Source organism: Pseudophryne corroboree, chromosome 1 (genome assembly GCF_028390025.1).
Source record: "Pseudophryne corroboree isolate aPseCor3 chromosome 1, aPseCor3.hap2, whole genome shotgun sequence".
Taxonomy (NCBI): Eukaryota; Metazoa; Chordata; class Amphibia; order Anura; family Myobatrachidae; genus Pseudophryne; species Pseudophryne corroboree.
The window spans coordinates 109,474,507-109,491,049 of record NC_086444.1 but is presented as its reverse complement, the minus strand read 5'-3'; the positions used below and the strand labels follow the sequence as shown (position 1 = coordinate 109,491,049).

Here is a 16,543-nt window from a genome sequence, read left to right as displayed (position 1 = left end):
TGTACTTCAACACTGACATCTTCAATCTGACTATCAGGAACTGGACTGCGGGTGCTCCTTCCAGCACTTGCAGGGGGCATGCAAATGGTGGAAGGCGCATGCTCTTCACGTCCAGTGTTGGGAAGGTCAGGCATCGCAACCGACACAATTGGACTCTCCTTGTGGATTTGTGATTTCGAAGAACGCACAGTTCTTTGCTGTGCTTTTGCCAGCTTAAGTCTTTTCATTTTTCTAGCGAGAGGCTGAGTGCTTCCATCCTCATGTGAAGCTGAACCACTAGCCATGAACATAGGCCAGGGCCTCAGCCGTTCCTTGCCACTCCGTGTGGTAAATGGCATATTGGCAAGTTTACGCTTCTCCTCCGACGATTTTATTTAAGATTTTTGAGTCCTTTTTTTACTGATATTTTGTGTTTTGGATTTTACATGCTCTGTACTATGACATTGGGCATCGGCCTTGGCAGACGACGTTGATGGAATTTCATTGTCTCGGCCATGACTAGTGGCAGCAGCTTCAGCACGAGGTGGAAGTGGATCTTGATCTTTCCCTATTTTTGGAACCTCAACATTTTTGTTCTCCATATTTTAATAGGCACAACTAAAAGGCTCCTCAGGTAAACAATGGAGATGGATGGATACTAGTATACTTATGGATGACGAGTGACTGACGACACAGAGGTAGCTACAGCCGTGGACTACCGTACTGCATCTGCTAGTATAGAGATGATAATGATATAAAAAATATATATATATCACTACTGCAGGTATATATAATATAATGACGGACCTGCTGGACACTGTCAGCAGACTCCTAAACTACTAGTATGAAGAAGATAGAAAAAAAAAACCCCACCACAGGTAGGTATACAATTATGGACGAGCACTGACGACACAGAGGTAGCTACAGCCGTGGACTACCGTACTGCGTCTGCTAGTATAGAGATGATAATGATATAAAAAATATATATATATCACTACTGCAGGTATATATAATATAATGACCAACCTGCTGGACACTGTCAGCAGACTCCTAAACTACTAGTATGAAGAAGATAGAAAAAAAAAACCCACCACAGGTAGGTATACAATTATGGACGAGCACTGACGACACAGAGGTAGCTACAGCCGTGGACTACCGTACTGCATCTGCTAGTATAGAGATGATAATGATATAAAAAATATATATATATCACTACTGCAGGTATATATAATATAATGACGGACCTGCTGGACACTGTCAGCAGACTCCTAAACTACTAGTATGAAGAAGATAGAAAAAAAAAACCCCACCACAGGTAGGTATACAATTATGGACGAGCACTGACGACACAGAGGTAGCTACAGCCGTGGACTACCGTACTGCGTCTGCTAGTATAGAGATGATAATGATATAAAATATATATATATATCACTACTGCAGGTATATATAATATAATGACCAACCTGCTGGACACTGTCAGCAGACTCCTAAACTACTAGTATGAAGAAGATAGAAAAAAAACCCCCACCACAGGTAGGTATACAATTATGGACGAGCACTGACGACACAGAGGTAGCTACAGCCGTGGACTACCGTACTGCATCTGCTAGTATAGAGATGATAATGATATAAAAAATATATATATATCACTACTGCAGGTATATATAATATAATGACGGACCTGCTGGACACTGTCAGCAGACTCCTAAACTACTAGTATGAAGAAGATAGAAAAAAAACCCCACCACAGGTAGGTATACAATTATGGACGAGCACTGACGACACAGAGGTAGCTACAGCCGTGGACTACCGTACTGCGTCTGCTAGTATAGAGATGATAATGATATAAAAAATATATATATATCACTACTGCAGGTATATATAATATAATGACGGACCTGCTGGACACTGTCAGCAGACTCCTAAACTACTAGTATGAAGAAGATAGAAAAAAAAAACCCACCACAGGTAGGTATACAATTATGGACGAGCACTGACGACACATAGGTAGCTACAGCCATGGACTACCGTACTGCGTCTGCTAGTATAGAGATGATAATGATATAAAAAAAATATATATATCACTACTGCAGGTATATATAATATAATTACGGACCTGCTGGACACTGTCAGCAGACTCCTAAACTACTAGTATGAAGAAGATAGAAAAAAAAACCCCCACCACAGGTAGGTATACAATTATGGACGAGCACTGACGACACAGAGGTAGCTACAGCCGTGGACTACCGTACTGCGTCTGCTAGTATAGAGATGATAATAATATAAAAAATATATATATATCACTACTGCAGGTATATATAATATAATGACGGACCTGCTGGACACTGTCAGCAGACTCCTAAACTACTAGTATGAAGAAGATAGAAAAAAAAACCCCACCACAGGTAGGTATACAATTATGGACGAGCACTGACGACACAGAGGTAGCTACAGCCGTGGACTACCGTACTGCGTCTGCTAGTATAGAGATGATAATGATATAAAAAATATATATATATATCACTACTGCAGGTATATATAATATAATGACGGACCTGCTGGACACTGTCAGCAGACTCCTAAACTACTAGTATGAAGAAGATAGAAAAAAAAAACCCACCACAGGTAGGTATACAATTATGGACGAGCACTGACGACACAGAGGTAGCCACAGCCGTGGACTACCGTACTGCGTCTGCTAATATAGAGATGATAAAGATGATAGAGATGAACAAAAAAAATATAACACTACTGCAGGTAAATATTTATATAATATAATGAATGACGGACCTGCTGGACACTGTCAGCAGAATGCGTTTATAGAATAAAAAAACAAAACACCACAGGAGTGTTTAACTTTTTCAGGCAGACAATATACTGGTGGTCACTGGTCAGTCACACTGGCAGCAAAAGTGTGCACTGTACTCCTGCTATAACTGCACCCCAGTCTCCCCCACAATTCAGCTGTGTGAGCAGTGAGCACTCAGCACAGTCAGATATACATATAGATGATATTATCATGCAGCACACTGAGGCTGAGCACAGATATGGTATGTGACTGTGTATCGTTTTTTTTCAGGCAGAGAACGGATTATATTAAATAATAAATAAAACTGGTGGTGGTCAGTCACTAGTAACTATCAGCAAAACTCTGCACTCTGAGTACTCCTAAATGCTCCCCAAAATTACTAAGTAATCAACTCAAGTGTCTCTATCTATTCTAACGGAGAGGACGCCAGCCACGTCCTCTCCCTATCAATCTCAATGCACGTGTGAAAATGGCGGCGACGCGCGACTCCTTATATAGAATCCGAGTCTCGCGATAGACTACGAGCCTCGCGAGAATCCGACAGCGGGATGATGACGTTCGGGCGCGCTCGGGTTAGCCGAGCAAGGCGGGAAGATCCGAGTCTGCCTCGGACCCGTGTAAAAAGGCTGAAGTTCGGGGGGGTTCGGATTCCGAGGAACCGAACCCGCTCATCTCTAGGTTTTGGGGGTCTGCAGACAATACAGATCTTACAGCCCGATGGGTGGATTGCATTTGTAAACAAGGGTTGGGGCTGGGATACCTGGTGCCGGCTTAAGTTGGTCGGCATTCCAAACCCAACCCCAATTAAATATCCCCATACCCCATATACAGTATATATATATATATATATATACACATATACAGTATATATATATGTGTATGTATATATATATATATATATATATATATAAGTGATGTGCACCGGAAATTTTTTCGGGTTTTGTGTTTTGGTTTTGGATTCGGTTCCGCGGCCGTGTTTTGGATTCGGACGCGTTTTGGCAAAACCTCCCTGAAAATTTTTTGTCGGATTCGGGTGTTTTTTTACAAAAACCCCTCAAAAACAGCTTAAATCATAGAATTTGGGGGTCATTTTGATCCATAGTATTATTAACCTCAATAACCATAATTTCCACTCAAAGGTGCAATGAGGTAGCTGTGTGACTAAGCTAAGCGACCCAAATGGCCGACATAAACACCTGGCCCATCTAGGAGTGGCACTCCAGTGTCAGACAGGATGGCAGATTAAAAAAATAGTCCCCAAACAGCACATGATGCAAAGAAAAAAAGAGGTGCACCAAGGTCGCTGGATGGCTAAGCTAAGCAACCCAAGTGACCGACACAAACACCTGGCCCATCTAGGAGTGGCACTGCAGTGTCAGACAGGGCGGCACTTAAAAAAATAGTCCCCAAACAGCACATGATGCAAAGAAAAAAAGAGGTGCACCAATGTCGCTGGATGGCTAAGCTAAGCGACCCAAGTGGCCGACACAAACACCTGGCCCATCTAGGAGTGGCACTGCAGTGTCAGACAGGATGGCACTTCAAAAAATAGTCCCCAAACAGCACATGATGCAAAGATAAATTAAAGAAGAAAGAGGTGCAAGATGGAATTGTCCTTGGGCCCTCCCACCCACCCTTATGTTGTATAAATAGGACATGCACACTTTAACAAACCCATCATTTCATCGACAGGGTCTGCCACACGACTGTGACTGAAATGACTGCAATCAATCTTTCCTTGTACAAACTGGCTCTACAGAGGCAAGATGTCCACCTCCTCCTTATCGTCCGATTCCTCACCCCTTTCACTGTGTACATCCCCCTCCTCACAGAGTATTAATTCGTCCCCACTGGAATCCACCATCTCAGGTCCCTGTGTACTTTCTGGAGGCAATTGCTGGTGAATGTTTCCACAGAGGAATTGATTATAATTCATTTTGATGAACATCATCTTCTCCACATTTTCTGGAAGTAACCTCGTACGCCGATTGCTGACAAAGTGACAGCTGCACTAAACACTCTTTCGGAGTACACACTGGAGGGGGGGCAACTTAGGTAAAATAAAGCCAGTTTGTGAAAGGGCCTCCAAACTGCCTCTTTTTCCTGCCAGTATACGTACGGACTGTCTGACGTGCCTACTTGGATGCGGTCACTCATATAATCCTCCACCATTCTTTCATTGGTGACAGAATCATATGCAGTGACAGTAGACGACATGTCAGTAATCGTTGGCAGGTCCTTCAGTCCAGACCAGATGTCAGCACTCGCTCCAGACTGCCCTGCATCACCGCCAGCGGGTGGGCTCGGAATTCTTAGCCTTTTCCTCGCAGCCCCAGTTGCGGGAGAATGTGAAGGAGGAGCTGTTGACGGGTCACGTTCCGTTTGACTTGACAAGTGTCTCACCAGCAGGTCTTTGCACCTCTGCAGACTTGTGTCTGCCAGAAAGAGAGATACAACGTAGGCTGGCAGTGTCTGAATTGACTTCACGTGTGGCAAGTTCAAAGGGTTGCAGAACCTTGCACAACGTTGAAATAATTCTCCACTACGCTTGAGTCAGGTGCATTCCCCCTCCTTTGCCTATATCGTAGGCAGCTGTATAGGCTTGAATGGCGTTTTGCTCCTCCTCCATCCTCTGAAGCATATATAGGGTTGAATTCCACCTCATAACCACCTCTTGCTTCAGATGATGGCGGGGCAGGTTCAGGAGTGTTTGCTGGAGCTCCAGTCTTCGGCACGCGGTGGCTGAATGCCGAAAGTGGCCCGCATTTCTTCGGGCCACAGACAGCATCTCTTGCATGCCCCTTTAATTTTTAAAATAATTCTGCACCACCAAATTCAGTGTATGTGCAAAACATGGGACATGCTGGAATTTGCCCACATGTACTGCACGCACAATATTGGTGGCGTTGTCCGATGTCACAAATCCCCAGGAGAGTCCAATTGGGGTAAGCCATTCTGCGATGATGTTCCTCAGTTTCCGAAAGAGGTTGTCAGATGTGTGCCTCTTATGGAAAACGGTGATACAAAGCGTAGCCTGCCTAGGAACGAGTTGGCGTTTGTGAGATGCTGCTACTGGTGCCTCCACTGCTGTTCTTGCTGCGGGAGGCAATACATCTACCCAGTGGGCTGTCACAGTCATATAGTCCTGAGTCTGCCCTGCTCCACATGTCCGTGGTTGAGTGGACATTGGGTACAACTGCATTTTTTAGGACACTGGTGACTCTTTTTCTGAGGTCTGTGTACGTTCTCGGTATCGCCTGCCTAGAGAAGTGGAACCTAGGTGGTATTAGGTACCGGGGACACACTAACTCAATAAATTGTCTAATTCCCTGTGAATTAACGGTGGATACCGGACACACGTTTAACACCACCCAGGCTGCCAAGGCCTGAGTTATCTGCTTTGCAGCAGGATGACTGCTGTGATATTTCATCTTCCTCACAAAGGACTCATGGACAGTCAATTGCTTACTGGAAGTAGTACAAGTGGTCTTCCGACTTCCCCTCTGGGTTGATGATCGACTCCCAGCAGCAACAACAGCAGCGCTAGCAGCAGTAGGCGTTACACTCAAGGATGCATCGGAAGAATCCCAGGCAGGAGAGGACTCGTCAGACTTGCCAGTGACATGGCCTGCAGGACTATTGGCTTTCCTGTCTAAGGAGGAAATTGACACTGAGGGAGTTGGTGGTGTGGTTTGCAGGAGCTTGGTTACAAGAGGAAGGGATTTAGTGGTCAGTGGACTGCTTCCGCTGTCACCCAAAGTTTTTGAACTTGTCAATGACTTCTGATGAATGCGCTCCAGGTGACGTATAAGGGAGGATGTTCCTAGGTGGTTAACATCCTTACCCCTACTTACCCCTACTTATTACAGCTTGACAAAGGCAACACACGGCTTGACACCTGTTGTCCGCATTTCTGTTAATAATTCCACACCGAAGAGGTGATTTTTTTTGTAATTTGACCAGGCATGTCAATGGCCATATTCGTCCCACGGACAACAGGTGTCTCCCCGGGTGCCTGACTTAAACAAACCACCTCACCATCAGAATCCTCCTTGTCAATTTCCTCCTCAGCGCCAGCAACACCCATATCCTCATCCTGGTGTACTTCAACAGTGACATCTTCAATTTGACTATCAGGACAGGAACTGGACTGCAGGTGCTCCTTCCAGCACTTGCAGGGGGCGTGCAAATGATGGAAGGCGCCACCTCTTCCCGTCCAGTGTTGGGAAGGTGAGGCATCGCAACCGACACAATTGGACTCTCCTTGGGGATTTGTGATTTAGAAGAACGTACAGTTCTTTGCTGTGCTTTTGCCAGCTTAAGTCTTTTCATTTTTCTAGCGAGAGGATGAGTGCTTCCATCCTCATGTGAAGCTGAACCACTAGCCATAAACATAGGACAGGGCCTCAGCCGTTCCTTGCCACTCCGTGTCGTAAATGGCATATTGGCAAGTTTACGCTTCTCATCAGACGCTTTTCATTTGGATTTTTGGGTCATTTTACTGAACTTTATTTTTTTGAATTTTACATGCTCTCTACTATGACTTTGGGCATCGGCCTTGGCAGACGACGTTGATGGCATTTCATCGTCTCGGCCATGACTAGTGGCAGCAGCTTCAGCACGAGGTGGAAGTGGATCTTGATCTTTCCCTATTTTACCCTCCACATTCTTGTTCTCCATTTTTTAATGTGTGGAATTATATGCCAGTAATATATATCAATAGCAATAGCCTACTGTACCGTACTGCTATATATATATATATATATATATATATATATAGGTTCAAAAAAGAAAACAGCGGCACTCGAGGATTTAGTAAATATGAAAAAGATGTATTCAAAAGTTTACAGGTAGCCGACGTTTCGGGGGCTCACATGCCCCTTTGTCAAGGTGTGTAACAAACTGTGTGTGTGTGAATATACCTTATATCCCGGAGAAGCCCGCCAGTGCACTGTGCGCGACCGGAGACGCAAGAAACCCGCCGCACTTCCGGTCACGGCGTGATGACCTCACTGCTGATGTGCCCGTCGGTTGCGATGGCAACCTGGACGCCGCTGGTCATATCAAAACACTGTAAGGAAGCATAGATAGAACCAGTGAAACACGAGTGTATAAACAACAGGAAGAACTGTGATCCCCACATCTATAGAATCCCACCACCACTATGAGGCCATTACTGTTTAGACATTTCTAAACTGCTAGTATCATAGCAATGCACGGAGGGTTAATAGAGAAAGATATCATAGGATGCTGGCACCACGACCAACTGCTGGCACCATGGGTCAGTGCTTCCAATACCTGGTGGGATATATCATATAAGTCTTTCAAACTCAGACCTAGTGGAATATATCATGTAAGTCTGACACATTCAGACAGCTTCCGAACCTACTGCTAGGTAAACACAGTCATATAGGGTAAATTATAAGAAGTAAAATATGTATTCAGCCCCAAGGGTGTCAAATACTATTATGGTCATGTTATCGGCATCCATGATACAAAACGGCAGGCCACAGGGTTCACCTTTTAGTTAGCACAAAACACTGCGGTACTTGTATGTAGTACAAGGAGAAATGGCCGAAAGAGCCTGAGAGGAAAGAAAGGCTCTTTCGGCCATTTCTCCTTGTACTACATAGAGATGAGCGGGTTCGGTTTCTCTGAATCCGAACCCGCCCGAACTTCATGGTTTTTTTCACGGGTCCGAGCAGACTCGGATCCTCCCGCCTTGCTCGGTTAACCCGAGCGCGCCCGAACGTCATCATGACGCTGTCGGATTCTCGCGAGACTCGGATTCTATATAAGGAGCCGCGCGTCGCCGCCATTTTCACACGTGCATTGAGATTGATAGGGAGAGGACGTGGCTGGCGTCCTCTCCATTTAGATTATAAGAGAGAGAGATTTACTGGAGCTTAGGACTAGGAGGAGTACTGTAGAAGTGTAGAGAGTGCAGAGAGTTTACTAGTGAGTGACCACCAGACAGTGCAGTTTATTTAATATATCCGTTCTCTGCCTGAAAAAAGCGATACACACAGTGACTCAGTCACATACCATATCTGTGTGCACTGCTCAGGCTCAGCCCAGTGTGCTGCATCATCTATATATATTATATATCTGTCTGACTGCTCAGCTCACACAGCTTATAATTGTGGGGGAGACTGGGGAGCACTGCAGTGCCAGTTATAGGTTATAGCAGGAGCCAGGAGTACATAATATTATATAGTGAGTGACCACCAGACAGTGCAGTTTATTTAATATATCCGTTCTCTGCCTGAAAAAAGCGATACACACAGTGACTCAGTCACATACCATATCTGTGTGCACTGCTCAGGCTCAGCCCAGTGTGCTGCATCATCTATATATATTATATATCTGTCTGACTGCTCAGCTCACACAGCTTATAATTGTGGGGGAGACTGGGGAGCACTGCAGTGCCAGTTATAGGTTATAGCAGGAGCCAGGAGTACATAATATTATATTAAAATTAAACAGTGCACACTTTTGCTGCAGGAGTGCCACTGCCAGTGTGACTGACCAGTGACCTGACCACACTGACCACCAGTATAGTTAGTAGTATACTTATATTGTGATTGCCTGAAAAAGTTAAACACTCGTCGTGTGACTTCACTTGTGTGTTGTTGTTTTTTTTATTCTATAAAAATAAAACTCATTCTGCTGACAGACAGTGTCCAGCAGGTCCGTCATTATATAATATATAATATATACCTGTCCGGCTGCAGTAGTGATATATATATATTTTTTATATCATTTATCATCCAGTCGCAGCAGACACAGTACGGTAGTTCACGGCTGTGGCTACCTCTGTGTCTGCACTCGGCAGGCAGTCCGTCCATAATTGTATACCACCTAACCGTGGTTTTTTTTTCTTCTTTATACATACATACTACTACGACATCTCTTTATCAACCAGTCTATATTAGCAGCAGACACAGTACAGTACGGTAGTTCACGGCTGTGGCTACCTCTGTGTCTGCACTCGGCAGGCAGTCCGTCCATAATTGTATACCACCTAACCGTGGTTTTTTTTTCTTTCTTCTTTATACATACATAGTTACATAGACATCTCTTTATCAACCAGTCTATATTAGCAGCAGACACAGTACAGTACGGTAGTTCACGGCTGTGGCTACCTCTGTGTCTGCACTCGGCAGGCAGTCCGTCCATAATTGTATACCACCTAACCGTGGTTTTTTTTTCTTTCTTCTTTATACATACATAGTTACATAGACATCTTTTTATCAACCAGTCTATATTAGCAGCAGACACAGTACAGTACGGTAGTTCACGGCTGTGGCTACCTCTGTGTCTGCACTCGGCAGGCAGTCCGTCCATAATTGTATACCACCTAACCGTGGTTTTTTTTTCTTTCTTCTTTATACATACATAGTTACATAGACATCTCTTTATCAACCAGTCTATATTAGCAGCAGACACAGTACAGTACGGTAGTTCACGGCTGTGGCTACCTCTGTGTCTGCACTCGGCAGGCAGTCCGTCCATAATTGTATACCACCTAACCGTGGTTTTTTTTTCTTTCTTCTTTATACATACATACTACTACGACATCTCTTTATCAACCAGTCTATATTATTAGCAGCAGACACAGTACAGTACGGTAGTTCACGGCTGTGGCTACCTCTGTGTCTGCACTCGGCAGGCAGTCCGTCCATAATTGTATACCACCTAACCGTGGTTTTTTTTTCTTTCTTCTTTATACATACATAGTTACATAGACATCTCTTTATCAACCAGTCTATATTAGCAGCAGACACAGTACAGTACGGTAGTTCACGGCTGTGGATACCTCTGTGTCTGCACTCGGCAGGCAGTCCGTCCATAATTGTATACCACCTAACCGTGGTTTTTTTTTCTTTCTTCTTTATACATACATAGTTACATAGACATCTCTTTATCAACCAGTCTATATTAGCAGCAGACACAGTACAGTACGGTAGTTCACGGCTGTGGCTACCTCTGTGTCTGCACTCGGCAGGCAGTCCGTCCATAATTGTATACCACCTAACCGTGGTTTTTTTTTCTTTCTTCTTTATACATACATACTACTACGACATCTCTTTATCAACCAGTCTATATTATTAGCAGCAGACACAGTACAGTACGGTAGTTCACGGCTGTGGCTACCTCTGTGTCTGCACTCGGCAGGCAGTCCGTCCATAATTGTATACCACCTAACCGTGGTTTTTTTTTCTTTCTTCTTTATACATACATAGTTACATAGACATCTCTTTATCAACCAGTCTATATTAGCAGCAGACACAGTACAGTACGGTAGTTCACGGCTGTGGCTACCTCTGTGTCTGCACTCGGCAGGCAGTCCATAATTGTATACTAGTATCCATCTCCATTGTTTACCTGAGGTGCCTTTTAGTTGTGCCTATTAAAATATGGAGAACAAAAATGTTGAGGTTCCAAAATTAGGGAAAGATCAAGATCCACTTCCACCTCGTGCTGAAGCTGCTGCCACTAGTCATGGCCGAGACGATGAAATGCCAGCAACGTCGTCTGCCAAGGCCGATGCCCAATGTCATAGTACAGAGCATGTCAAATCCAAAACACCAAATATCAGAAAAAAAAGGACTCCAAAACCTAAAATAAAATTGTCGGAGGAGAAGCGTAAACTTGCCAATATGCCATTTACGACACGGAGTGGCAAGGAACGGCTGAGGCCCTGGCCTATGTTCATGGCTAGTGGTTCAGCTTCACATGAGGATGGAAGCACTCAGCCTCTCGCTAGAAAAATGAAAAGATTCAAGCTGGCAAAAGCAGCACAGCAAAGAACTGTGCATTCTTCGAAATCCCAAATCCACAAGGAGAGTCCAATTGTGTCGGTTGCGATGCCTGACCTTCCCAACACTGGACGTGAAGAGCATGCGCCTTCCACCATTTGCACGCCCCCTGCAAGTGCTGGAAGGAGCACCCGCAGTCCAGTTCCTGATAGTCAGATTGAAGATGTCACTGTTGAAGTACACCAGGATGAGGAGGATATGGGTGTTGCTGGCGCTGGGGAGGAAATTGACCAGGAGGATTCTGATGGTGAGGTGGTTTGTTTAAGTCAGGCACCCGGGGAGACACCTGTTGTCCGTGGGAGGAATATGGCCGTTGACATGCCAGGTGAAAATACCAAAAAAATCAGCTCTTCGGTGTGGAGGTATTTCAACAGAAATGCGGACAACAGGTGTCAAGCCGTGTGTTCTCTTTGTCAAGCTGTAATAAGTAGGGGTAAGGACGTTAACCACCTCGGAACATCCTCCCTTATACGTCACCTGCAGCGCATTCATAATAAGTCAGTGACAAGTTCAAAAACTTTGGGTGACAGCGGAAGCAGTCCACTGACCAGTAAATCCCTTCCTCTTGTAACCAAGCTCACGCAAACCACCCCACCAACTCCCTCAGTGTCAATTTCCTCCTTCCCCAGTCAATTTCCTCCTTGTCACTGGCAATTCTGACGATTCCTCTCCTGCCTGGGATTCCTCCGATGCATCCTTGCGTGTAACGCCTACTGCTGCTGGCGCTGCTGTTGTTGCTGCTGGGAGTCGATGGTCATCCCAGAGGGGAAGTCGTAAGCCCACTTGTACTACTTCCAGTAAGCAATTGACTGTCCAACAGTCCTTTGCGAGGAAGATGAAATATCACAGCAGTCATCCTGCTGCAAAGCGGATAACTGAGGCCTTGACAACTATGTTGGTGTTAGACGTGCGTCCGGTATCCGCCGTTAGTTCACAGGGAACTAGACAATTTATTGAGGCAGTGTGCCCCCGTTACCAAATACCATCTAGGTTCCACTTCTCTAGGCAGGCGATACCGAGAATGTACACGGACGTCAGAAAAAGACTCACCAGTGTCCTAAAAAATGCAGTTGTACCCAATGTCCACTTAACCACGGACATGTGGACAAGTGGAGCAGGGCAGGGTCAGGACTATATGACTGTGACAGCCCACTGGGTAGATGTATGGACTCCCGCCGCAAGAACAGCAGCGGCGGCACCAGTAGCAGCATCTCGCAAACGCCAACTCTTTCCTAGGCAGGCTACGCTTTGTATCACCGCTTTCCAGAATACGCACACAGCTGAAAACCTCTTACGGCAACTGAGGAAGATCATCGCGGAATGGCTTACCCCAATTGGACTCTCCTGTGGATTTGTGGCATCGGACAACGCCAGCAATATTGTGTGTGCATTAAATATGGGCAAATTCCAGCACGTCCCATGTTTTGCACATACCTTGAATTTGGTGGTGCAGAATTTTTTAAAAAACGACAGGGGCGTGCAAGAGATGCTGTCGGTGGCCAGAAGAATTGCGGGACACTTTCGGCGTACAGGCACCACGTACAGAAGACTGGAGCACCACCAAAAACTACTGAACCTGCCCTGCCATCATCTGAAGCAAGAAGTGGTAACGAGGTGGAATTCAACCCTCTATATGCTTCAGAGGTTGGAGGAGCAGCAAAAGGCCATTCAAGCCTATACAATTGAGCACGATATAGTAGGTGGAATGCACCTGTCTCAAGCGCAGTGGAGAATGATTTCAACGTTGTGCAAGGTTCTGATGCCCTTTGAACTTGCCACACGTGAAGTCAGTTCAGACACTGCCAGCCTGAGTCAGGTCATTCCCCTCATCAGGCTTTTGCAGAAGAAGCTGGAGACATTGAAGGAGGAGCTAACGGAGCGATTCCGCTAGGCATGTGGGACTTGTGGATGGAGCCCTTAATTCGCTTAACAAGGATTCACGGGTGGTCAATCTGTTGAAATCAGAGCACTACATTTTGGCCACCGTGCTCGATCCTAGATTTAAAGCCTACCTTGGATCTCTCTTTCCGGCAGACACAAGTCTGCTGGGGTTGAAAGACCTGCTGGTGACAAAATTGTCAAGTCAAGCGGAACGCGACCTGTCAACATCTCCTCCTTCACATTCTCCCGCAACTGGGGGTGCGAGGAAAAGGCTCAGAATTCCGAGCCCACCCGCTGGCGGTGATGCAGGGCAGTCTGGAGCGACTGCTGATGCTGACATCTGGTCCGGACTGAAGGACCTGACAACGATTACGGGCATGTCGTCTACTGTCACTGCATATGATTCTCTCAACATTGATAGAATGGTGGAGGATTATATGAGTGACCGCATCCAAGTAGGCACGTCACACAGTCCGTACTTATACTGGCAGGAAAAAGAGGCAATTTGGAGGCCCTTGCACAAACTGGCTTTATTCTACCTAAGTTGCCCTCCCACAAGTGTGTACTCCGAAAGAGTGTTTAGTGCCGCCGCTCACCTTGTCAGCAATCGGCGTACGAGGTTACATCCAGAAAATGTGGAGAAGATGATGTTCATTAAAATGAATTATAATCAATTCCTCCGCGGAGACATTGACCAGCAGCAATTGCCTCCACAAAGTACACAGGGAGCTGAGATGGTGGATTCCAGTGGGGACGAATTGATAATCTGTGAGGAGGGGGATGTACACGGTGATATATCGGAGGGTGATGATGAGGTGGACATCTTGCCTCTGTAGAGCCAGTTTGTGCAAGGAGAGATTAATTGCTTCTTTTTTGGGGGGGGTCCAAACCAACCCGTCATATCAGTCACAGTCGTGTGGCAGACCCTGTCACTGAAATGATGGGTTGGTTAAAGTGTGCATGTCCTGTTTTGTTTATACAACATAAGGGTGGGTGGGAGGGCCCAAGGACAATTCCATCTTGCACCTCTTTTTTCTTTTCTTTTTCTTTGCATCATGTGCTGATTGGGGAGGGTTTTTTGGAAGGGACATCCTGCGTGACACTGCAGTGCCACTCCTAAATGGGCCCGGTGTTTGTGTCGGCCACTAGGGTCGCTAATCTTACTCACACAGTCAGCTACCTCATTGCGCCTCTTTTTTTCTTTGCGTCATGTGCTGTTTGGGGAGGGTTTTTTGGAAGGGACATCCTGCGTGACACTGCAGTGCCACTCCTAGATGGGCCCGGTGTTTGTGTCGGCCACTAGGGTCGCTAATCTTACTCACACAGCTACCTCATTGCGCCTCTTTTTTTCTTTGCGTCATGTGCTGTTTGGGGAGGGTTTTTTGGAAGGGCCATCCTGCGTGACACTGCAGTGCCACTCCTAGATGGGCCCGGTGTTTGTGTCGGCCACTAGGGTCGCTAATCTTACTCACACAGCTACCTCATTGCGCCTCTTTTTTTCTTTGCGTCATGTGCTGTTTGGGGAGGGTTTTTTGGAAGGGACATCCTGCGTGACACTGCAGTGCCACTCCTAGATGGGCCCGGTGTTTGTGTCGGCCACTAGGGTCGCTTATCTTACTCACACAGCGACCTCGGTGCAAATTTTAGGACTAAAAATAATGGTGTGAGGTATTCAGAATAGACTGAAAATGAGTGTAAATTATGGTTTTTGAGGTTAATAATACTTTGGGATCAAAATGACCCCCAAATTCTATGATTTAAGCTGTTTTTTAGTGTTTTTTGAAAAAAACACCCGAATCCAAAACACACCCGAATCCGACAAAAAAAATTCGGTGAGGTTTTGCCAAAACGCGTTCGAACCCAAAACACGGCCGCGGAACCGAACCCAAAACCAAAACACAAAACCCGAAAAATTTCAGGCGCTCATCTCTAGTACTACATACAAGTACCGCAGTGTTTTGTGCTAACTAAAAGGTGAACCCTGTGGCCTGCCGTTTTGTATCATGGATGCCGATAACATGACCATAATAGTATTTGACACCCTTGGGGCTGAATACATATTTTACTTCTTATAATTTACCCTATATGACTGTGTTTACCTAGCAGTAGGTTCCGCAGCTGTCTGAATGTGTCAGACTTACATGATATATTCCACTAGGTCTGAGTTTGACAGACTTATATGATATATCCCACCAGGTATTGGAAGCACTGACCCATGGTGCCAGCAGTTGGTCGTGGTGCCAGCATCCTATGATATCTTTCTCTATTAACCCTCCGTGCATTGCTATGATACTAGCAGTTTAGAAATGTCTAAACAGTAATGGCCTCATAGTGGTGGTGGGATTCTATAGATGTGGGGATCACAGTTCTTCCTGTTGTTTATACACTCGTGTTTCACTGGTTCTATCTATGCTTCCTTACAGTGTTTTGATATGACCAGCGGCGTCCAGGTTGCCATCGCAACCGACGGGCGCATCAGCAGTGAGGTCATCACGCCGTGACCGGAAGTGCGGTGGGTTTCTTGCGTCTCTGGTCGCACACAGTGCACTGGCGGGCTTCTCCGGGATATAAGGTATGTTCACACACACACAGTTTGTTACACACCTTGACAAAGGGGCATGTGAGCCCCCGAAACGTCGGCTACCTGTAAACTTTTGAATACATCTTTTTCATATTTACTAAATCCTCGAGTGCCGCTGTTTTCTTTTTTGAACCTGCAAATTCATACCAGAAGGCACCGGGGTAAGAAAACCAGCAAGGAGAGTGCCGGTCCATTCTTCGATATATATATATATATAAAAAGAATATACCCTTAATTCGCGCTGTACAACACAGCTGCACCTCAATAGTAGTCACCTTGCTAGACGGTGACAAAAATAGTGATACAAATACAATACTCAGAGGGCGCTCAGTAACAATTTGTTCAAATAAAATCCAAAACCAGCTTGACCTAAATTACACAATTTAATTTATTAAAAATATCTAAAATATTGTGTAATAATACATCAATATAGTAATTCATACAGTGAATTCATAAAACAATATTTCATAA

At 45.3% G+C, this 16,543-nt stretch overlaps 1 protein-coding gene across 1 annotated transcript in view; it reads right to left on the bottom strand.

Annotated features, from left to right (window-relative positions):
- ITGA1 (integrin subunit alpha 1) overlaps window positions 1-16,543 on the bottom strand; it is a 334,632-nt gene that overhangs the window by 258,160 nt on the left and 59,929 nt on the right. The gene's annotated exons all lie outside the window — the stretch shown is intronic.